This window comes from Prionailurus viverrinus, chromosome D3, assembly GCF_022837055.1.
Source record: "Prionailurus viverrinus isolate Anna chromosome D3, UM_Priviv_1.0, whole genome shotgun sequence".
In the NCBI taxonomy this organism is placed as follows: domain Eukaryota; kingdom Metazoa; phylum Chordata; class Mammalia; order Carnivora; family Felidae; genus Prionailurus; species Prionailurus viverrinus.
Genome location: NC_062572.1, coordinates 88,723,223 through 88,748,725, shown reverse-complemented (window position 1 = coordinate 88,748,725; position 25,503 = coordinate 88,723,223). Strand labels below are relative to the sequence as shown.

At 39.9% G+C, this 25,503-nt stretch overlaps 1 long non-coding RNA gene across 1 annotated transcript; it reads left to right on the top strand.

The window, feature by feature from the left end:
* Positions 1 to 11,115: 11,115 nt before the first annotated feature.
* LOC125149608 (uncharacterized) lies at positions 11,116 to 12,040 on the top strand. Its single transcript, XR_007145981.1, has 3 exons — positions 11,116 to 11,206; positions 11,455 to 11,523; positions 11,913 to 12,040. It is a non-coding gene; the product is annotated as an uncharacterized LOC125149608 (long non-coding RNA).
* Positions 12,041 to 25,503: the final 13,463 nt, after the last annotated feature.

Genomic DNA, 25,503 nt, shown 5'->3' with positions numbered 1-25,503 from the left:
TCAACGTGAGTGTTTCTCTTTAGCCAAAGTAGATTTCTTGCTATTATCCGGAGAGATCCCTCACATTCTCTGCAAGTTTTATCAGACTTATTTCTCCATACAGAACATACTTCATTCTCTTCTCTTCTGGGACTATTGCCCTGGTCTCTGGCTTTACCGGTGACCAGCAGAGCAGTATGAGATGTTTTCAGTTATTCTGATTCACGGGAGATAGGACTTTGCTTCAGAATCTCAGAGCTGTGTGCTGTGACTCACACAGTGCTGGAGATTTCCATGGCCTATCTCAGTATCAGACCTCTCAGATCACACAATCTTTCTCAGAACATCTTGCTGAGTACTGTCTCTTACTCTAGCCTCCACTGAAACTTGAAGACATCATTTATTCCAGTAAAAATGGAAATATATTTAGCAAAAAAAACACAAAACTTCTATTAGTATCACACAGGCAATGCATCACACATGAACTTATCTTTCAGCATGTAACCCAAAGCAAGCTGTAAGTAGATAAACTAGTGTAGTGAAATCTATTGTTGTACACACAAGTACATAAGTAGGTTAACTCTGAACTTCAGACAAAAGACTGAAAACCACTTTGCCCAAAAGAGCACTTATTTTCAGATTTTAAAAAAGTATCCGTTCGTAAGCGATAGAGCATCAAAAGTATCAAAGGATGTGCCCAATTAAGCTTCGTAATGCTTAAATGTTACCTGTTCATTCATTCCCTGTGTGGTCAGGACTGTCCTGCTTTAAGTTCGTTTGTTTATTTTGAGAGAGAGAGCAGAGGAGGAGCAGAGAGAGAGGGAGAGGGAGAGAGGATCCCAAGCTGACTCCACAGCAGCAGCGCTAAGCCCGATGCAGGGCTCACATTCACAAACCGTGACATCATGAGCCCAAACCTAGAGTCGGACACTTAACCAACTGAGCCACCTAGGTGCCCAGCCCTATCCTGTTTTTTAAAGTTCAATTTAAGAATTTCATAGTGTCATCTTTCAGGATACTTTTAAGACTATTATTTTTAATTTATTTTTCTTTTTTTTATTTTTTTAATAGCATAGGGTGGAACAATGATTTCAGGACTAGATTCCTTAATGCCCCTTCCCCATTTAGCCCATCCCCCCTCCCACAACCCCCTCCAGCAACCCTCAGTTTGTTCTCCATATTTATGAGTCTCTTCTGTTTTCATTTCTTAATCATGTCAGCAAAACACTTAGCTATTCGTCATTTATAAGTGTTAAGACCAAAAGCGTTTCCATCTGATGGTTTAACTAGGAGTAAAAAAAAATAAATAAAGACACCAAACATCGAAAACTTAAAAAGCCAAATGATAGCGGAGCCAGTCCCAATACAGAAAAGTACTCAACTGTGTCTTCGAACTCATGACGAAGTAGTCAGCAAAATATCTAGCCCAGTTAGCAAAATAAACAAGGCCATTCCAATATCCCCTCTTTTGTGCATGCTAAGTGTTCCAAGGCCAACTCCACATTTGGTAAGTAGGCATGAAAGCGTGCCTCCTAGTGCTTCAGTCCAACGTGCGCTAAGGAAAACCAGTACAGACCCCTCACAACTACTGTGAGATGGAGGAAAGATTGGGGTTTAGGAAATGAGGAAGAGGAGTTGCTACCAGGTGGAAGGCGAGCAGGGCTGGGAACAGAGGAAGGGGTGGCAGACAGGCCAACAGCTGGGAAAGTCCCACTCGCAGAAATACTTGCAGAGGGGATACGTGTGGCCTTCAAAGTCCACAGACATCAACCAATCAGTTACTCTCAGGGGTAGGCGTTGCAGGGGGCGGCAACTCTCCCTTTCGCTCGGAGGCAAGTGTCCCAGCAAGGCCGAGACCTGTTATTTTTACTGTAGATTTTACTGGTGTGCAAGTGGCCACGGAGTTTCTCCTCCACTTCTGGTACACGTGAGTTTTGACAGAACATTGAGGATACTTGCAACATCCTGGTCACCAGGTCTAATTATTAGCACAATGTTAATGATAGGGTGAACCGACAGGCCACTCTTCAGCACGTCCAGATTACTGAGGTCCCTCTCACTACTAGGAATGACAGCGGGAGAAGACACACGGCCCTGCAGCAAGACATGAATGCCTGCTGCTGTTCTTGCTATTTAGAGGCAAACTGTTCTTAATCCTCCCTGATGATAGTTTTAAAAAAGAAAGCAGCTGTCAGATCAAAGGCCACACACCAAGGGCCGGCGGCGGGGTCGATATGGTCTGTTAAAAATACTCCATCTTACATAGCGTCTGTGATCAGGGCCACCACCGTGTTGAGAGCGGCAATCTGCCATTGGGCCTGAGCGATCCTGCTTCCCTTGCGGGCTGTGCCGAGAAGGCAAGCTCCTGACCGCTCTGGACCGGAGCCGTTTCTCAGGGTCAGGTTTTCAGTGAGCAACCTTGAGGGATAAGGTGAGGTCTCCCTGTGGACACGACGTTCTCTCACTTCTGAGTTCCTCAGCTGTGATGCACACTCACTGCCCCTGTAGAGCACAGTCAAGCGATGGTTTCTCTGGCTGCTCTTAATATATTTACTGTAATATATCCAACAGCCTGAGCCCCCTCACTCTGGCATCTTTACTCGGTTTACTATGGGCACAGTTATGTCAAGATCTCAGGGCATATTCCAGAACACCACTGGGATGAGTCCCAAGTGTCCCTGAAAAACACTGACTCCTAAGTCATTGACCAGTTTCCTCATGTTAGTTCCCTCCTGTTGTGGTAAGCAGACGAATGACGCTCCCCAGATGTCCTTGCCTAATCCCTGAAACTCGTGAACACATTACCCGATGTGGGAAAGAAATCACTGCCCCGATGGTCAATTTTCCAAGTTTGTGATGGGGAAATAATCCAGGTGGGCCCCATGTTACCACAGGCTCCTGGAAGACAGAGACAGGAGGGTCCAATGCAGATTAGAAGGGGTTGTTGTGACACTAGTAAGGGACTGCAAGCCCAGGCAAGTGGGAAGCCTCTAGAAGCCGAACAGGCAAGTAAATGAATTCTTCTCCAGAGCCTCCAGAACGAGCACTGTGCTGCTGAACTATCTTAGACTTCTGACCTACAGAAGAGTAAGGTGAAAAGTTTACATCATTTTAAGGCTCTGTGTTTATGTTATCTATTACAGTGGTGATAGCGAACCGACATGTCTAGTCAGTCTTCTATTTCTCCTTTTCCTCCCTGAGCCTAATTCCCTCACGGCCTACTCCTCCTAATATTCCAGTTCCTGTCAGTAAATGTCAGCCAGATACGAATTCCTTTTCTGTGTAAGGCTCGAACTTCTCCTTGTGGGCTACACACTGAGAGCTGGAGGAAATGAGGAGAGAGAAGAGAAGAGAATGGGCCTGGAGGAAAACAAGCATCACCTTGCCAGACAATGCTTCAAGTGGGGCCATGACACAATGTCTAGGTAAGATCTACCCCTGCCATCTGGAGGAACTCAACGGTGTTTTGGAGTGGAGGGTATTTTGGGGTTTGCTTACCAAATATTCCAATCCAACGTCTTAGGGTGCTATTTTCCATGGAAAGTTTCAAATGGAGCCTCTCTTGTGGTTAGCCCACCATCACATTATCCTGACCTACTTTTTTTTTTTTTTTAGCACAGGAGCTAAGAGTATCCATTCAAGTTGTGATAAGAGCTCTCTCACTTTCGAATATGCCTTAAATGGTCAATTATCTGATCTGAACTTATGTATCTGAGATACTTGCAGGATATATTTTTCAATGCTTCATCTTTATGCTAGAATCCCTACCACCTCTAATTAAATCAAAGTCATACCACTCACTGTCAAGCAAAATGATAGTATATTACAAGTGAAGGTCAAATATGAACTGAGTTTAAAGACTATAAATATCCCAGGGCACACTTCTTCTCACAGAGCCGAATGGTTAATATTGATAAGGTATCTAATTGCTAATGTTTATCCAAGAAAGGCACACCAGAGTCTAGTAAGGGGACTTTTGTTCTAGTGTGCCTTCCTCACCCACTCCAGTGAGTAATTTGTGTTAGATCAGTTTTATAGTTTTTGCAGAATGAAAGTTTTCCATTTAAATCGTCCCAAGTTCCTCATTTTTTGTTCCAAATACATGGTATAAACTTTCTCCTGATTATTAGCAGCTAAGAAGGGTATGGCATTGGAAGTTTAAGGTTGTGGCAAAAGAGGTATTTTTTCCCTAGAATCTTATCATCAGCGTTGGACAGTATTGTTCAGAGTCAGCACAGGAAGAATGACGTTTGGATAAAATTTGATGAGTAGGTAGGAGATGAAGCCAGAATGCTTTCTTGGAAAAGTTAGCTTGATGAATGGGACAGACAGGGGAGGACTTCAACATCAAGGGCTACTTAGTCAAAGGGATATCCTCAGGGTTGCTAGTTGCTCCTATGGCACATTCCTAAAAATTACTGAAAAGCAACCCTACTTCCAGATACTTTACTCCCATCTATAGGAAAACTTTTATAATGTATCGATCTTCTATCGCCATAGTCTAGACCAAATATGATAAGGGCTATATACGTGTATAATATGTACTATATGAATGAATCCTACTTAATGTAGTGTACTATTCAGGACACAATGCAGAACTCTGCATAAATGTCCTGGATTCCACTTCCTCACAAAGTAGTAATCCTTGGTTATATATATTCTCTTGTAAAAGCCTGATCTTCCATTGGTCTTACGGGTTATGGATTCAATGACAGAAGGCCAAGTTGATAAATATTAGGATTTAATTTAAATGTATACATAGTTTTCAGCTATTGAAATGTAAATGGTGAATCCAAAAATCAGTGAAATCTCTATTCATATAAAATCAATTTCTGGCATCTTCACAGTGGGTGACTGATGAATCACTAATAGGAAGTGGAGTGTCTTAATACAGAACAACTGAGATTGGCGCAAGTATTTTCTTTCTAACCATGTAAAAACTCCAAGAATTAGACTGGACTAAGTTCTGTCACAGTAGATTTAACCCTCTCAGACCATAGGACCCTGAAATTTCAAAACAAATGAGAGCTCCTATCACAACTTGAATGGATACTCTTAGCTCCTGTGCTAAAAAAAAAATTAAAAAATAAAAAAATAAAATAAAAAAATAAAAAGGAGGTCAGGATAATGTTGTGATGCTGGCCTAACCACAAGAGGCTCCATAGGAGAATTTCATGTAAGCACATGATGGTATTTTAATCTAAGTAGTCATGAAGCGTCTCATTCATCAGTATTGAAAAATGATATTTATTCTTCTTTACTCCAATATTACTGTCAAAGCTATTAGATTTATGCTACCTTTCATCACCATAAAAACAACTTACAAGTTATTTTTTTTTCTAGTGGGTTCTTGGCCTTTTACACTGCACCTACCAGTAAGCATCATGAATGTTCTCCAAATTATTTGAACACCATTTTGACTTGATTTCTATTTGTATTTGACTTGATTTAAATTTCACTTAAATTATCTGCCTCTAGGGGCGCCTGGGTGGCTCAGTCGGTTAAGCGTCCGACTTCGGCTCAGGTCATGATCTCGCGGTCTGTGAGTTCGAGCCCCGCGTCGGGCTCTGTGCTAACAGCTCAGAGCCTGGAGCCTGTTTCAGAGTCTGTGTCTCCCTCTCTCTGACCCTCCCCCGTTCATGCTCTGTCTCTGTCTCAAAAACAAATAAACATTAAAAAAAAAATTATCTGCCTCTAATACCTATCCATCAAATAAACACACCGAAGTAACACACATCCAGCATAGCAGAAAACTGTATCTGCAGAAAAGGAAATGCTGCCTATTGGTACATACTATGACGTATATATCACATAATCTTATAACCCTGCATAAGACTTTATGTTTTCATACTCAGTAACATTCAGAGTATTGGTTCTTGACATTATCCCCAACCTCTCACTGAAACACCCCCTTCCCTTGCCTTTGGTGATTAACCATCCTAGTTTTGCCCAACTCTCTGTCCACAATTATTCTGTCCATTGTTCATCTCAGCATCCTCTACTTGGCCCTAAAATTCTGGGATTTCTCAGGCTTTCTTCCCCCACACCCCACTCTACTGTACTCATTCCAGGAACATCCACTCTTAGTGATTTACAGAAAAATACAAAATCAGTATTTTTTTTTCTCTAAGGCCAAACCAAGATATTTGTCTACATACACGACAATTTAATTGTATCCAAGTAGATTAAATCACTAACTCTCTTTACTACCAGCTCTATTGGAGAAGTGTAATTCCATACCCTTTGATACTGAGCTTTCCAGAAACTTTGGTCTCATGATTTGCCATGTCACTAAAGCAACTCTAACCAAATTCCAAACCAAAATAATGATCTCTTGTCATCATCCAAAGGTTGCCTAATTCTCATAGTGACATCTCCACCTAGGAGAAAAATATTTTTTGGCATGAGCCAGAATCCTTTGGACCATACACAAAAGCACTATGCCCTGCATGTGCTTATCTGATACAAGAAAAAATCCTGTCAATTTTATTTTCAAGATACCTTTGTAAGAGAACTTCATACTTACTACAAAGGGCTAAGCTATTACCAACTTTTACCTAAAGTAAAAAATATCCTAAAGCAGTGAAAAAAATATCCTAAGCAGATTCTCAACCTTTAGTAAAATCAATTTACAATTTTAACTTCAACTGTGGCTCCAACTCAGCGGGTCAAAACAACAACAAAACAGCTGAATAAGCTATGTTAACCATCTCAGTCTACCTTAAAAAAATCAAAAATCTACCTTAAGTTTATTTATTTTGAGACAGAGAGAGTACGTGAGAGCAAGCAAGGGGCAGAGAGAGAGAGAGAGAAACAGAGAACCCCAAGCAGGCTCCATGCTGTCAGCACAGAGCCCAATATGGGGCTCAATCTCACCAACCATGAGATCATGGCTTAAGCCAAAATCAAGAGTTAGATGTTTAACCTACTGAGCCACCAAGGTGCCCCAAGGAATTGCTTCTTAATGTTTTGTATTAACCCTTTACCTTGACAGAGCAATAATCAAAGTGCAGTAAGATGTATTAGTGATTATACAGAATTCATCCTTTTTGCTTTGCTTGCAATAATGAGGTCAAGGGCAATTTATTTAATGTTTATTTTTCTGAGAGCAAGCGTGAGAGGGGGAGGGGCAGTGAGAGGGAGACAGAGGATCTGAAGCAGGTTCTGCACTCACAGGTCAGAGCCTGATGGGGAGGCTCGAACTCATGAACCGTGAGATCATGATCTGAGCCAAAGTTGGGTGCTTAACCAACTGAGCCACCCAAACACCCTCTGTACAGGGCAATTCTATCATCCCTGACAATTGTGGAGACTGAGCCGTTATTGACCTGAAATTTCTTTCCCGGACTTAAGTAGCATGACTGATCACTTCGGCTAAGTCAGGGACAAATTTTGAATTCAAATACTTACTTCAAGGGGTGCCTGGGTGGCTCAGTCAGTTAAGCCTCTGACTTCGGCTCAGGTCATGATCTTGTGGCTCATGAGTGCAAGCCCCGCATTGGGCTCTGTAATGATGGCCCAGAGCCTGCTTCAAATTCTGTCTCCCTCTCTCTCTGCCCCTCCCCCTCGTGTGCTCTTTCTCTCGAAAATAAACACATTAAAAAAATGTTTAAAAAAAAAAAAAAAGAAGAAGAAGAAGGGAAATGCTCGAAACCCTGCTCCCAAGAAACCCCCTCCCCCAGCAATAAGTATTCTACTCCCTAGGTAACAACTGTCAAGGAAAGACAGAAACCCAAACTCTGGAAGCAGCTCTCCCTTGAGCCTGCCTGCTCCCAGATCTTGAGAACACTCACTTTAATGAACTTTTCTACTTGTACCACTCAACCATCGTGTCTGGTCTGTCCTTGAATTCTTTCTTGTAAGGAGACCAAGCAAGAGCCTCTAGGAACAACCTGGGGGTGGGCTGGACAGAAGCCTCAGAGCAGAAAGGTCTCTCCAGTCCACCTGGCAAGAGAGCTGTAAGGCTAAAGTTGGCCGAATTGAAAGCTGCTGTGGAGAGGCTTGTAGGAATTGTCTTAAGCCTTCTGCCTAAAGCTAAAATGAAACTAAGTACTCTGAAATAAATAAAGACTTTCTGAAGCCATTGCAGAAAGACTTACTACAACATTCCAAAGAAAAAAGAGCTCTAAATCTAGAACACAGAGATCTTTGACTTCCACTTTCACTGAAGATCTTCTCCCTGACATAAGGCAGCAGATGGAGGACAGTGTAGTTGGATGCCTATGTCTGGATCCAGTTACCATAGGTTGCACCCCAATTCCTTGAGGAATTAAACAGTAATTGTGTGTATCTGGCAAATGTAGTCTTTACAAGAACAGAAATGTGGCGCTACAAACATTTCAAGCCCACTTAATCCTTTTTACCAATCTCCGAACCTCCCCTATTCACCTCAAAAGGCTTGCAATATTAGAAAGATCTGGAGTGAGAAAACAAAATACCTTCTTGAAGAAGCATCCTTTCTCTGTGCCCCTGACATGTAGTGTCCTGCCTGGTCTCATTCAGGAACGAGAACCATCTCTTGAAATGCAAGCTTCAGGGAGGTAATTCTTACAGGAACAAGACAAGACAGAGAGAGAAGCTAGTATTTGGAAATTAGGTGAAGGAAAAATCCTAAAAAGTCTTTCCCACAAATACCAGTAAATCTTTAGCCATCTGAGTAGGTAAACTGAACTTACTCTCCCTGCCAAAAACACAATTTGGATTCAACTGCTCTTTTACAAACTACTGAGTTTTCTATTATTAAAGTTATGTCATAGCTAACTTTCTTTTTAAAACAAAAGTTGTAAGATGTGTCTGCCTGGATGTTTAAGTATGTCTGGGCATGTACGTCACATGTGTGATATTTTTCCACATCCAGATGACTCTGACGATGTTAATTCATAAAGAACTTTGTTTCAGAGGCAAACAAACCCTGTATAAATTAAGCATGGTCTCAGAAATATGAAAACTAACCCGAATGTTTTTCAAGTCCATGGGATCTATAATAATCTTTAGTAAATAAAATCTCATTTAAGTTTGTTGGTTTAATTAAAGCAGGCATATCTTTAGAGTTACTAGCACTAAATGTAATGCTTTTATTTTACCTAGGTTTACTAACTGTTAAATATGTTTATGTTATCTTTGTTACAGAATCTTCTGTAAGGAAAATGATATGATGGTTGGCTGTTTAATGCCTCATGAAATTTTCATGAGTAATCTAAACGTAACTATTAAGAATACATCCGACAGATGTAAGGTGAAAGTTTATAAATCAACTTTTCAACAGTATTATGCTTTTTGGTATGTCTATGTAAAAATAGTTTCCAAAATCTTCTTGGTAACTGGAAACCTTGAACTTATGTTAAGTGATGGGTATTTTATTGAATACCTCGGTCATTTCTAAGTAAGAAGGAATATTGAAACATTAATTACAGAACATAGATTTATCTACTTTAGGCTTTAAGAAGAAGTAAAGATATTTGGGCCTAATATTAAACATGTGTTATGCTACATTGAAATAGTACGAGGAAGAATATATTTCCAGAAATTATCAAAGGTATTTATAAATTTGCCAATTCACTGAATGCTAGTGTAACAAGAATCCACAACTGCTTACTTCTTTGAAGACTTTATTCCTAGTGAAAACTAGGGGTTAAGAATTCTAATCAATATATGCAATTAAAACTACTTAGAAATAATAAGGGTCAAAGGAAACAACTGTTTAAGAAAAGCAGGAAAGTAGAATGACTGGAAAAAGAGAAAAAACATAGGACAAAACCTGTTCGATATTCCAAAAAACACTGTAGACATTTATGGACATCTTGAACACAAAATTGTATGTGTTTACCTTTATGATAAAGGTAAGCAAAAATGGAAGGGATTCATTCAAGGTTTTAAAAGAGTTTTAAAACCACATTGGTGCAAAATTAAAATTTCGTTTTCTGTTAGAGTTTTTGGGGTTTTTGTTATCTGTTTTCTTTTTGTTTTTGTTTTTTTTACTTTTGGTCTGCTCTTGATAAGCAATTTTTTTAAATATGAAATTTATTGTCAAATTGGTTTCCATACAACACCCAGGGCTCATCCCAACAGGTGCCCTCCTCAATGCCCATCACCCACCCTCTCCTCCCTCCCAGCCCCCCTCCCCCCATCTACCCTCAGTTTATTATAAGTTTTTAAGAGTCTCCTACGGTTTGGCTCGCTCCCCTTTTTTTTTTATTCCCCTCTCCCATGGTCTTCTGTTCAGTGTCTCAGGATCCACATAAGAGTGAAAACATATGGTATCTGTCTTTCTCTATATGGCTTATTCCACTTAGCATAACACTCTCCAGTTCCATCCACGTTGCTACAAAAGACCATATTTCATTCTTTCTCATTGCCAAGTAGTATCCCATTGTGTATATAAACCACAACTTCTTTATCCATTCATCAGTTGATGGACATTTAGGCGCTTTCCATAATTTGGCTATTGTTGAAAGTGCTACTATGAACATTGGGGTACAAGTGCCCCTATGTATCAGCACTCCTGTATCCCTTGGGTAAATTCCTAGCAGTGCTATTGCTGGGTCGTAGGGTAGATCTATTTTTAATTTTTTGAGGAACCTCCACACTGTTTTCCAGAGCGGCTGTACCAGTTTGCGTTCCCACCAACAGTGCAAAAGGGTTCCCGTTTCTCCATATCCACGCCACCATCTATAGTTGGTTTTTTTATTTGTTTTTTTCCTATTGGTCTGCTCTTGATAAGCAATTTTGTAAAAGGTATTTGGTTTTGACCTTTTGAGTAATCTGTCTAGAGAGCAAGGATTTAGTGTCTTATCTAAATAATTTACTCTGCTTCGCATTATCTGGTCTTCATTACTTAAGAAAAGCCAGTTTTCTCAATATTAAAGGAGCTAAGTTTTATTTACAACTATTTAATCTCATGCATTTGCCTTTAAAATATTCTTCCCTTTAAATAATTACTCTTCCATAATGATCTGAGATTCTATTTAGTCAAATGTTCAAACCTTTTGACATTTTGACTTCTCAAAGTCAAATTCTAAATGGAATTGACTAAATGGAATTCTAAATGGAATTTTTCTAATGGAAAATTCTAAGTGGAATTTTTCACATGGAAAATTCTAAGTGGAATTTTTCACCTCAAAGAGGATCCCTGAAAAATCTCAAAGGATTTGTCTCTCACCTTGTAAACAAGTGACATTAAACTAATTAGGTCAATTTGGTATGTTCAATTACTGGGAAGCATTGTCAGGTAAGAAGTGTTAAGAAACTTAAATTACATATATATGGATATATGTTCTCAATATAGGTATTCCAAAAACTGTTAAAAGTTTCTAGACATCTGTCAGTACTATCATGTCCAATTATTAACCGTAACTAAAATACTTAACCTTAATAATTTGTGGTTGTAAACAGCCACAGAACTATTTACTTACCAAATGAACTCTCATCTGATCTTTAACGGTAACCACCTTTTAAAAGTCTTTTTATCATTTACAGGCAGGTTTTACTCTGATGCTTTCACAAAGATGCTTCATTCTTCAGAGAGTCATGAGAGGACTTTGACAGGTACTCTAGAGTACAGGTTTCTCATAAGATCATGAAACAACTTGGTAAGAATTTCCAGAACTAATGGAAATACTGGACTCAAGTAGAACAAGAATAGTATGGAATTGAATGAGCTAATGAAGATGATTACATTTTTTCTTAGAAACACTGCTGGTTCCTTCATGTTTTAATTTTCTAGATGTAAGGAAATCTTTTCTCTTAAGCTCTTTATGACTTTCAGTAATTTTGTAAAGTACACCTCTGTGAACAGAATGGAAACACCTAATTTTTCTACTTGATCCCCCCGGAATTCAGAAGTTTATTGAATTCCTGTAAATAACTGTTCTTACTATCCTGACAATAATAGTAATTCGCTTAAGTTCAATAAGAATCTGTTTTCCTTCTATCAGGGCAGATTTGAAAACATTGGTTTTATTACCAAGGCTTTGGCTGGAATACCTTATTTGAGAATATACATAAAATCAGTTGTGATTCAGACAGTTTTAAGAAACTAAGCCAACTAAGGTGGATTTTACAGAGCCAGTAAACACCCTTTGGAAAAAAGCAGCCTGGTGCCTTGCTTACAGGGTTCTCAGCAGCCTTAATAGGTGAGTAGAGAAGGTCATTCTTGGCAGACTTGGGAACCTCAAAGAGAGAGGAGTTTACCCAAATCTATAGGCATTGCAGGCAAAGTCCAATGGTGATTTATTGTCTTGGCTTCTTAACCTTGAAAGACTTATCAAAGTCTAACCTGAGATTCCTTTTCATTTTTTTTCTTCCAAAATTTTATTTAAATTCTAGTTAGTTAGCATATAGTATAATATTGGTTTCAGGAGTAGAATTAAGTGATTCATCACTTACATATAACACTTAGTGCTCATCATAACAAGTGCCCTCCCTAACACCCATTGGCCATTTAAGCCCATTCCCCGCCCACCTCCCTTCCATCAACCCTCAGTTTGCTCTCTATCCTTAAGAGTCTCTTATGATTTGCTTCAGAGATTCCTTATGATAAGTTTCAGCAAAGCAGATTTCGAAAGAGCCTTATATGGTCAATTACTATTCATGTTTCACTTACATAAACAATCAGGCCAACTTTAATGAGACTAGATTTATTCTGCAAATTAGTCTGTGATTATCTTCAATAGAAATGAAGGCGATAGTACAAGAAAAAATTATGTGTCAGTAGAAAATTCTAACATAAGCTTGTGAATAACAGATTCTAGTCCTGTCATCATTTCCAGTTTTTTTTTTTATCTGCAAAACCAAACTGGATCATGAATTCTAGTTTCCTCAGATATCCAGCCATAACTCTCCAAACTCCAAACATTTCCAATTTTCTCCAACATTCCTGATTTGCAATCACTAAGAACAAAACCTGCCCTTGACTCTCATTGAAAAGGGCCACGCCAGGTTCTCTTTACTACCGACACAGTAGGTAAACGTCAAGGACTTAAACCCTTGGGTCCACATTCAACAATTAAAATGGGCTCCTCCAGACTCTTGGAACTGCACACAAGCTGAAGACCTAAAATGTCAATGGACTAAGGAGATTCCTCCCTGAAGAAGACAGCACCTTAAAGTAGACAGCTCTCCCAAGATCAAGACCACAGGTCAAGATCTTCATCTCTAAAATGGGACCTCTATTCCTTTTGCCACTTGCTTTTTTCTGTTAATGCACAAAAAGACAATGCTCCTGAACTCTGGCAGGTATTGCTGAACCTACCATTAGGGCCACAGATGCGAAATGTAAGTCCCTAGAGTTTCTTGCTAAGGTGGTTTTAGACAATAGAGTCGCTTTAGATTACTTATTCACTCAACAAGGAGTTGTGTGTCACAGAAAATACCTCCTACTATACCTGGATCAACACTTCTGATATAGGAAATATAAGAAATTAACAAACACATCACTTGATGAAACAAATTGATGCCCCTCAGGTACATGATCTATTTGATACCAACTGGTTAGATTTAAGGGTCCCCTGGCTAAGGAGTATATACTTCAGTTTTTTGTTATTCTCCCAGTAGTTATTACAGTCCTGGTGCACTATGTTCTCTGCAAAGCCATAAGGGCATGTCTGCAGCCATCAGCAGCTCATCAGATGGGCTCAGTGCACTTGTAGAAACAAAAACAAGATGAACAAAAAGATAAGTAGCTGAAGCAATTCTTCCATTGATCTGACTTCATCACCTAGGGTGGTTTCACAAGGAGTCAAGATCCATTTAACTCTGATGGTGACAGAGTGACACTGATACCAATTTTTGTGCCCATTTCTCATATATGAGAAGATAACCCAAAAAGGGGAATTGTTAATTAAGCAAGAGGCCATTAGACTGATGTGGCCGTAATACCATCGCAGCCTACATAAGCAAACCAAAATCTAAGCCTATAAATGCCTTAAGATTATGAAAGACAGATGCTAAGAACAACCAATACCAATAGCCAGCTAGGCTTTAAGCTGTAGCTGATCAATATTTTCTGTACACAGCTTCCACCTTCTATGAAAACTTCTTCCCCAACTCCTATAGCTGGAGTGCTCCTCACCACTTCTGATTTGGTGCCGATTCTAATCAATGCTTGTTCCATAAAGCTCTAGAAATTCTTAACCTGGACAAATTTTCTAGGAATTCAGCTCTAACTTTTCTGTCTTCACTTTTTCTGTCATCACAATTTCACCTAAGTACCCACTTTGGAGCTGGTGCACAACACACACACACACACACACACACCCTCCACCCCAAACATCTAAAATTAACATTCACAAAAACCAAGGTTTTATTCAGAAAACGATTAACAAAGTGTGAGTACTGAGGAAAATACCTTACTTCTAGCAACTGTAGTTCATAACCCTCCGGTATTAATTCATAGCAGCACGGGATGAATGGGAAATTTAAGTAAAATGAAAAGTTATTTCAGAATAATGAGCTATCATTACATACCTGGGGCCATAAGCAACACAAAAATAGAACAAGTAAACAGACCATCAACAGGAGATTCCTTTAAATTTGAATAACTATTGTGCATCTTATAAAAGCATGATGTGTGGTCATTCATGTCTAAGGGCTTGAGCATACTTTACACCCAATTTACACGTTATGGAAGAGTCTTTGATTAAACACTAGGCAGTCAGGGCTCAAATGGAATTTATTACACTTCTTACGGGAGCAGCCTATTTCACTTTGCTGAGGTTTTGCCCCCACACACTAAAAAAGACTTGAATCAGCTCAGAAAATTGGTCAGATGACTACCAACTTTATCCCTTCCGGCGACAAAATACAAAATAAATTAAGTGGTGTGAAAATGTGTAAAAAAAAAAAACAAATCCAGGCACGGGAAGCATTGTGAGAGGTGCAAAGAGAATAAAGTACTATGGAATATTCCCCGTAAAGAGATCATGGAGGTAGAAACATCATTCTTGCTTTCTGTTATAGCATCAGTGTGTAGAATAATGTACACAGCAGATGATAAAATATTTTTAAATGAGTGACTGATGAAATTCCCTGGGCAACAGAAAGGCAGAGATGGTCAATAATTTTGAAACAGTTGAGAAAAACAGCTCAGTTCAAGTTGCCTTCTGTAGCCATTGTCCAAAAATTGCATCTGCCAAAGATAAGAACAAAGACTGTCAGATGTGTATCTTGGGGCTCTGGATAGGACAGATTAGCTAAGATTTGGATTCTGGATAAGCAGCAGCTAATCCAATGTCTAAGAAGGATTTACCACTTTGTTTCCAGATTAGCTGGGTTGGAAAACCCAGAAGTCTACAGTTAGATGGTATGGGGTAAGGAGCTTAATCTAAAATAAAAAAGTAGGGGCACCTGGGCGGCTCAGTCAGTTAAGCGGCTGACTTCGGCTCAGGTCATGATCTCACGGTCCGTGAGTTCGAGCCCCACGTCGGGCTCTGTGCTGACAGCTCAGAGCCTGGAGCCTGTTTCAGATTCTGTGTCTCCCTCTCTCTGACCCTCCCCCGTTCATGCTCTGTCTCTCTCTGTCTCAAAAACAAATAAACATTTTAAAAAAATAAATAAAAATAAAATTAAATTAAAAAGTAGAGGGACGCCTGGGTGGCTCAGTCGGTTAAGCGTCCGACTTCAGCTCAGGCCGCGATCTCGCGGTCTGTGAGTTTGAGCCCCGCGTCGGGCTCTGGGCTGATGGCTCAGAGCCTAGAGCCTGCTTCCAATTCTGTGTCTCCCTCTCTCTCTGCTCCTCCCCTGTTCATGCTCTCTGTCTCAAAAATAAATGAACGTTAATTTTTTTTTTTTAATAAAATCAAGTGGAGTGTGTGACTCTTGATCTTGGGATTGTGAGTTCAAGCCCCATGTTAGGTGCAGAAATTAATTTAAAAAGAATAAAACCCCCAAAAAAAAGGTAAATTCAGGGCTGGAGCTTCCATGAGTAGCCCATGCTTCAGCAGAATAAAGTGGCTAAGAAGGTGGCAGTGTGAAAATACCATGCAGTCCAGGGGAGGAAATGAAGGCAAATCAGGTTTTTTCATACTTTTCCATTTCCAGCGCAAGCCAGGTCAATTTCTGAACTTTGCTACCATTAAAATGTTTAAGACGTCTCAGCTTATCTTTTAAGAGTTCATTTGAGCAAAATTCGAATCAAATAGTGCAGCACCAAAGCAGACAGGAGCCAGAGAAAAGACATATACAGAAAAAGTAGAAGCAAAGAAAATAAATTATTTGACTGGCTATAGCTTAAGTACCAGTTGGCTGTTTGTGTTTGTCCTTAGGTTTCAATTCCATAACCTTGAGGTATTTAGAGGCTTAGATCCTGGTTTGGTTACATATATCGCCTGGGCATTAGAGTCACGTGAGCCTCCTGTCCTCCAGCTTTAATTTAACGCATCATGATACAACTTTTTATGCCTTCCATTTATTTATTCATTTTACAAATAAATATTTAGCTCCAACATTATGTTGTACACTACTCTATATACTAGGAATCGAGCAATGAATAAAACAAAATCTGTGCTCTATAGACATATAAAGAGGGAGAAGCTGCAAACTGTAAACACATGAATACATGTTAACATGGAGGCAAGTGGGCAAGGAGAATACAAAGAGCCAGTAATTGGACTTGACTACAGTTTTATGAAGAATGATCACAGAAAAACTCATCAATAAAGTGTGGAATTAAGAAGTCATTAGCAGAGGTATTTAAAATCATGAGACCAACAAGATAACCCAAGGAGTGCATACAGCTTTAAAAAAAACAAACAAAAACCAACTTTTTTTTTTCCTGAAATTTATTGACAAATTGGTTTCCATACAACACCCAGTGCTCATCCCAAAAGGTGCCCTCCTCAATACCCATCACCCACCCTCTCCTCCCTCCCACCCCCCATCAACCCTCAGTTTGTTCTCAGTTTTTAACAGTCTCTTATGCTTTGGCTCTCTCCCATTCTAACCTCTTTTTTTTTTTCCTTCCCCTCCCCCATGGGTTCCTGTTAAGTTTCTCAGGATCCACATAAGAGTGAAACCATATAGTATCTGTCTTTCTCTGTATGGCTTATTTCACTTAGCATCACACTCTCCAGTTCCATCCACGTTGCTACAAAAGGACATATTTCATTTTTTCTCATTGCCACGTAATATTCCATTGTGTATATAAACCACAATTTCTTTATCCATTCATCAGTTGATGGACATTTAGGCTCTTTCCATAATTTGGCTATTGTTGAGAGTGCTGCTATGAACATTGGGGTACAAGTGGCCCTATGCATCAGTGCTCCTGTATCCCTTGGATAAATTCCTAGCAGTGCTATTGCTGGGTCATAGGGTAGGTCTATTTTTAATTTTCTGAGGAACCTCCACACTGCTTTCCAGAGCGGCTGCACCAATTTGCATTCCCACCAACAGTGCAAGAGGGTTCCCGTTTCTCCACATCCTCTCCAGCAACTATAGTCTCCTGATTTGTTCATTTTGGCCACTCTGACTGGCGTGAGGTGATACCTGAGTGTGGTTTTGATTTGTATTTCCCTGATAAGGAGCGACGCTGAACATCTTTTCATGTGCCTGTTGGCCATCCGGATGTCTTCTTTAGAGAAGTGTCTACTCATGTTTTCTGCCCATTTCTTCACTGGGTTATTTGTTTTTCGGGTGTGGAGTTTGGTGAGCTCTTTATAGATTTTGGATACTAGCCCTTTGTCCGATATGTCATTTGCGAATATCTTTTCCCATTCCGTTGGTTGCCTTTTAGTTTTGTTGGTTGTTTCCTTGGCTGTGCAGAAGCTTTTTATCTTCATAAGGTCCCAGTAATTCACTTTTGCTTTTAATTCCCTTGCCTTTGGGGATGTGTCGAGTAAGAGATTGCTACGGCTGAGGTCAGAGAGGTCTTTTCCTGCTTTCTCCTCTAAGGTTTTGATGGTTTCCTGTCTCACATTCAGGTCCTTTATCCATTTTGAGTTTATTTTTGTGAATGGTGTCAGAAAGTGGTCTAGTTTCAACCTTCTGCATGTTGCTGTCCAGTTCTCCCAGCACCATTTGTTAAAGAGGCTGTCTTTTTTCCATTGGATGTTCTTTCCTGCTTTGTCAAAGATGAGTTGGCCATACGTTTGTGGGTCTAGTTCTGGGGTTTCTATTCTATTCCATTGGTCTATGTGTCTGTTTTGGTGCCAATACCATGCTGTCTTGATGATGACAGCTTTGTAGTAGAGGCTAAAGTCTGGGATTGTGATGCCTCCTGCTTTGGTCTTCTTCAAAATTCCTTTGGCTATTCGGGGCCTTTTGTGGTTCCATATGAATTTTAGGATGGCTTGTTCTAGTTTCGAGAAGAATGCTGGTGCAATTTTGATTGGGATTGCATTGAATGTGTAGATAGCTTTGGGTAGTATTGACATTTTGACAATATTTATTTTTCCAATCCATGAGCAGGGAATGTCTTTCCATTTCTTTAAATCTTCTTCAATTTCCTTCATAAGCTTTCTATAGTTTTCAGCATACAGATCCTTTACATCTTTGGTTAGATTTATTCCTAGGTATTTTATGCTTCTTGGTGCAATTGTGAATGGGATCAGTTTCTTTATTTGTCTTTCTGTTGCTTCATTGTTAGTGTATAAGAATGCAACTGATTTCTGTACATTGATTTTGTATCCTGCAACTTTGCTGAATTCCTGTATCAGTTCTAGCAGACTTTTGGTGGAGTCTCTCGGATTTTCCATGTATAATATGTCATCTGCAAAAAGCGAAAGCTTGACTTCATCTTTGCCAATTTTGATGCCTTTGATTTCCTTTTGTTGTCTGATTGCTGATGCTAGAACTTCCAACACTATGTTAAACAGCAGCGGTGAGAGTGGGCATCCTTGTCGTGTTCCTGATCTCAGGGAAAAAGCTTTCAGTTTTTCCCCATTGAGGATGATGTTAGCTGTGGGCTTTTCATAAATGGCTTTTATGATCTTTAAGTATGTTCCTTCTATCCCGACTTTCTCAAGGGTTTTTATTAAGAAAGGGTGCTGGATTTTGTCGAAGGCCTTTTCTGCATCGATTGACAGGATCATATGGTTCTTCTCTCTTTTTTTGTTAATGTGATGTATCACGTTGATTGATTTGCGAATGTTGAACCAGCCCTGCATCCCAGGAATGAATCCCACTTGATCATGGTGAATAATTCTTTTTATATGCCGTTGAATTCGATTTGCTAGTATCTTATTGAGAATTTTTGCATCCATATTCATCAGGGATATTGGCCTGTAGTTCTCTTTTTTTACTGGGTCTCTGTCTGGTTTAGGAATCAAAGTAATACTGGCTTCATAGAATGAGTCTGGAAGTTTTCCTTCCCTTTCTATTTCTTGGAATAGCTTGAGAAGGATAGGTATTATCTCTGCTTTAAACGTCTGGTAGAACTCCCCTGGGAAGCCATCTGGTCCTGGACTCTTATTTGTTGGGAGATTTTTGATAACCGATTCAATTTCTTCGCTGGTTATGGGTCTGTTCAAGCTTTCTATTTCCTCCTGATTGAGTTTTGGAAGAGTGTGGGTGTTCAGGAATTTGTCCATTTCTTCCAGGTTGTCCAATTTGTTGGCATATAAGTTTTCATAGTATTCCCTGATAATTGTTTGTATCTCTGAGGGATTGGTTGTAATAATTCCATTTTCATTCATGATTTTATCTATTTGGGTCATCCCTCTTTTCTTTTTGAGAAGCCTGGCTAGAGGTTTGTCAATTTTGTTTATTTTTTCAAAAAACCAACTCTTGGTTTCGTTGATCTGCTCTACAGTTTTTTTAGTTTCTATATTGTTTATTTCTGCTCTGATCTTTATTATTTCTCTTCTTCTGCTGGGCTTAGGCTGCCTTTGCTGTTCTGCTTCTAGTTCCTTTAGGTGTGCTGTTAGATTTTGTATTTGGGATTTTTCTTGTTTCTTGAGATAGGCCTGGATTGCAATGTATTTTCCTCTCAGGACTGCCTTGGCTGCGTCCCAAAGCGTTTGGATTGTTGTATTTTCATTTTCGTTTGTTTCCATATATTTTTTAATTTCTTCTCTAATTGCCTGGTTGACCCACTCATTCGTTAGTAGGGTGTTCTTTAACCTCCATGCTTTTGGAGGTTTTCCAGACTTTTTTCTGTGGTTGATTTCAAGCTTCATAGCATTGTGGTCTGAAAGTAAGCATGGTATAATTTCAATTCTTGTAAACTTATGAAGGGCTGTTTTGTGACCCAGTATATGATCTATCTTGGAGAATGTTCCATGTGCACTCGAGAAGAAAGTATATTCTGTTGCTTTGGGATGCAGAGTTCTAAATATATCTGTCAAGTCCATCTGATCCAATGTCTCATTCAGGGCCCTTGTTTCTTTATTGACCGTGTGTCTAGATGATCTATCCATTTCTGTAAGTGGTGAATTAAAGTCCCCTGCAATTACCACATTCTTATCAATAAGGTTGCTTATGTTTATGAGTAATTGTTTTATATATTTGGGGGTTCCGGTATTCGGCGCATAGACATTTATAATTGTTAGCTCTTCCTGATGGATAGACCCTGTAACTATTATATAATGTCCTTCTTCATCTCTTGTTACAGCCTTTAATTTAAAGTCTATTTTGTCTGATATAAGTATGGCTACTCCAGCTTTCTTTTGGCTTCCAGTCGCATGATAAATAGTTCTCCATCCCCTCACTCTCAAGCTAAAGGTGTCCTCAGGTCTAAAATGAGTCTCTTGTAGACAGCAAATCGATGGGTCTTGTTTTTTTATCCATTCTGATACCCTATGTCTTTTGGTTGGCGCATTTAATCCATTTACATTCAGTGTTATTATAGAAAGATACGGGTTTAGAGTCATTGTGATGTCTGTATGTTTTATGCTTATAGTGATGTCTCTGGGACTTTGTCTCACAGGGTCCCCCTTAAGATCTCTTGTAGGGCTGGTTTAGTGGTGACAAATCCCTTCAGTTTTTGTTTGTTTGGGAAGACCTTTATCTCTCCTTCTATTCTAAATGACAGACTTGCTGGATAAAGGATTCTTGGCTGCATATTTTTTCTGTCTAGCACCCTGAAAATCTCGTGCCAATTCTTTCTGGCCTGCCAAGTTTCAAAAGAGAGATCAGTCACGAGTCTTATAGGTCTCCCTTTATATGTGAGGGCACGTTTACCCCTTGCTGCTTTCAGAATTTTCTCTTTATCCTTGTATTTTGCCAGTTTCACTATGATATGTCGTGCAAAAGATCGATTCAAGTGACGTCTGAAGGGAGTTCTCTGTGCCTCTTGGATTTCAATGCCTTTTTCCTTCCCCAGTTCAGGGAAGTTCTCAGCTATGATTTCTTCAAGTACCCCTTCAGCACCTTTCCCTCTCTCTTCCTCCTCTGGGATACCAATTATGTGTATATTATTTCTTTTTAGTGTATCACTTAATTCTCTAATTTTCCCCTCATACTCCTGGATTTTTTAATCTTTTTCTCAGCTTCCTCTTTTTCCATAACTTTATCTTCTAGTTCACCTATTCTCTCCTCTGCCTCTTCAAGCCGAGCTGTGGTGGTTTCCATTTTGTTATGCATTTCATTTAAAGCGTTTTTCAGCTCCTCGTGACTGTTCCTTAGTCCCTTGATCTCTGTAGCAAGAGATTCTCTGCTGTCCTGTATACTGTTTTCAAGCCCAGCGATTAATTTTATGACTATTATTCTAAATTCACTTTCTGTTATATTATTTAAATCCTTTTTGATCAGCTCATTAGCTGTTGTTATTTCCTGGAGATTCTTCTGAGGGGAGTTCTTCCGCTTGGTCATTTTGGATAGTCCCTGGCGTGGTGAGGACCTGCAGGGCACTTCCCCTGTGCTGTGGTGTATAACTGGAGTTGGTGGGCGGGGCCGCAGTCAGACCTGATGTCTGCCCCCAGCCCACTGCTGGGGCCACAGTCAGACTGGTGTGTGCCTTCTCTTCCCCTCTCCTAGGGGTGGGATTCACTGTGGGGTGGTGTGGCTCGTCTGGGCTACTTGCACCCTGCCAGGCTTGTGATGCTGGGGATCTGGCGTATTAGCTGGGGTGGGTAGGCAAGGTGCTCGGGGGCAGGAGGGGCAGGCTTAGATCGCTTCTCCTTAGGTGATCCACTTCAGGAGGGGCCCCTCTTCCGTGGGCCTCTCGTCTGCGTTTGGCTCCGGCGACTCCGTTCTGCTAATCCTCTGGCGGTTTTCTGGGTTATTTAGGCAGGTGTAGATGGAATCTAAGTGATCAGCAGGACGTGCGGTGAGCCCAGCGTCCTCCTAAGCCGCCATCTTGCCGCAACTCCCAAAAACCAACTTTTTTTAAGCCCTTCTTTTTACACTTACTTGAAGATATTCTGCTTCTTGCAACCAGATAAGTTTGAACTGAAAGAGAAAATGTTACTGGGAGCAGCTAAAAATGCCTGATACCACTTTGTTCCCAATTCAGGGTCTAGGAATGCTTCACTCTGCTTTCTGTGTATCCCCTCATTAACTCCACTTTATTTGAATTAGCTAGATTGAATTTTGCTTCTTTCAACCAAATACCCTTTCATGAAAGAATCTTAGTCATAAACTTGGCTTCAAACCTACCACGTACTTTGCTAGTCCTCTTAAAAACTCTTTGTATCCCTTGGCAAAACCAGAATGCCAATGCTGCCATTTGGCTAGGCCCCTAAAACCAGTCTTGTATTTAATTAGTTTTAATCCTATTTACAAATGATGAAGGCAAGATGGCAATAAATCACTCATTAAAAATAAATTCTTTCCTTAACTCGTGAAATATATAATAATGTCTGCTTTCAGTCTGTGAAAGAATAAATTTAAAGCAAGCAGAATGTTGGCCATACTTTTAACAACCCTGTGTACCATTTGAAGAACTCTCTCTTGAGACCGTCTGTCAAATATATGAAAGAAAATGGCACTTGGAAATCGTTGCCTGCTATAGCTGAAGGCTTCCGATATATTTTCCTAGTACTTTGTAGAATCAAAAAACTTTGTGTCAAACCATATGGTTTTTCCCTTCATTAAAAAAAATAGTTCTGCTTTGTTTATTCTTAAACAAAATAATCCCTCTTACTCTATCGCAACTATTAAAGACTTTTTCCTCAAAGGCTTAAAAATAGATGGCCAGGATAATAAGCAAAAAACAACTTGAATATACTCTGATTTTTTTTCTCACATTAGATATATTTTATACCTGTTCAACACAAAAACTTATTATTTTGACTTAGTAAAACTCGGAATTTCAGCTTAATAGTCAATCTGTAAGTTCTATTGACTTGCCAGTTTAAATAGAGCAGTGATTAATGTACAGAATTGTCAAATCACTGTATTGTGTACTTGACACTAAAATAACCCTGTACGTTAATTACACTGCAATAAAAAAATAAATAAATCCTTATGCTACAGTGTTACAGACATGACAAGGGGAAGGACAATAAGACAGAGACCGCACCCTAGGGAAGTTTAATTGCTGGCACTCATAAAACCATGAGGTAACATAGAAATACCAGGGCTGTTTAACACTGACAATGTGAGAACAGGGAGTGAGCCGCGTGAAAGCATGGAAATCCTCTCAAACAAGAAAGGTCTGGTATGGGCCTTTTACAGGTTATCAAACAGCAGCAGCAACAAAACATTGCTCCGATTACCTCAAACGCTCCATTTAACAGTATCTGCCATACAGAAAGCATCATGCAATGTTCCAGGAAGGCACGCACTTCATAAACATTAGACATTGTCGCTGACATTAGACCATGGCCCAAATCATGGGAGCGGGAACAAGGGCTCACCAAGACTAAGAACAAGTGAACAAAGGAGGAGGGCCAGTGGATGTCCTGTGATTTCATGTGATTCAGGTTTCTCTCCTAGAAGCCTTTATTATGGCAATGCCCCCTTTAACATCTGGCCTACTGATGCTATTGAGGTGAAAACTACTACATGGAATTTATTAGGCTAACAGGAGAGGCCAATTTTTCTCCCAAATTGGAAAAAAAAAATTAGTGCCCAAATACAGACAAAATGTTAAGTGAATTGTAATACTTCCATACAATAGAATACCATGATTTCACGTTTTTAGGGTATTACGCCCACCTTACAGCCACATAAAGACATACATATACAGATACCAGTATTGACACGTGTCAGTAGGAACAGAAAATCAGACAGGAGCACTTCCATAAGCTAAATTTATTTATCTAAATGATAAAAAAATGGACAGGCCCTGTAAAGATACCTAGCAGAGAGAAGAGCAATATTCTTTTAGGGCAACACAAACTTCCTGGTCCCCAAATGTCACCGGCTGGGTTCATGGGAATGGATGACAGTATCTATACCGAGGATGTTAATCCATAACTTTAATTCTAACCTTTAGTCTTTACATGCACACAGAGTGGTCCAGCATGAGCCCAAACCTGTGTTATCTGTGGACACAGTCTTACCTAGATGAGAGGCACCACAGGAGCACAGTATGATTTCTGGCTTACAGCGTGGCCAAATTCATTCAGACCAAACAAACCTCTCTTTCAATGCCCTCAGCGTCTCCAGGTTGACATTGTTTTGTCCAAACACACTCCTAAACTCAGAACTGAAGGATGAGAATAAGAACTACTCAGGCATCTCTGGGAATCATTTTCTGGGACATTAACTCAACTTTAGGGCTGATCTTTGAGTAAGATGCAAAACTGTCTGTCATTTTCTAAAAATGTATAGGCACAGGCACTGGGGGTACGGGTTAACAATTATGATACAGCTCTCCAGGATATACTCAATCCTTATACTGCAATTGAGCAAATGCAGGTAAGTAGTACATGGTGGCATGAAAGCCAGGTGTTTCACTGTTGCAGTGGAAAATTACAAGCAAGCAGGGAGGGACCTAGAATGTTCCATGTGGCAATGAGTTAGAGTTGCAGACAGACTTCACCTCAGCTTAATATAGATACAGGTGATTACATACAGAAATATTCGTAGGTATGTGTACGTTACACAGGTTACTACACACGTATTGACTAGCTCTGTCAGCTGGTGGGTCTAGAAGCAACGGCAGAAGCAAAAGGAGACAATCACACTGACTGCCCAGATCTTGGTTTCTAACTCTCCAGTTCAAGGAATGAGCGTTCCTTGAAGAAATGCCTCACTGTAGGGCTGGGGCAGGAAATATGCAAGATGAACCTGAGACATTTTGTAATGCCAGAAAGTAGGAAGTTCTTAAAAGTAACACATGCACACGCATAAGGATTTGTTGGAGTGCAGAGACCAACTGAAAGATTTCCCAGTAGCTAGTTAGAACACCCTGAGTAACAAAAGAGTGGCGTTGGATTGTAGCCCAAAGTATAAATAGTCATGACTCCACAGTGATATAGTTTTTAAATACATTAATAAGCAAGGGAGAGGACAAATATCCCATGCAGAAAAATTCCAAATAATTTCTGTACATATTTCACCTTCAAGGAGGGGGAGTATAACTCCCAGTCAGTAAGAGTGGGCTGTACACGGTGATCTCCTTCCAAAGAGTACAGTATGGGGGCACTTGGCTGGCTCAGCCCATGGAGCAGGTGACTCTTGACCTCAGGGTTGTGAGTTCAA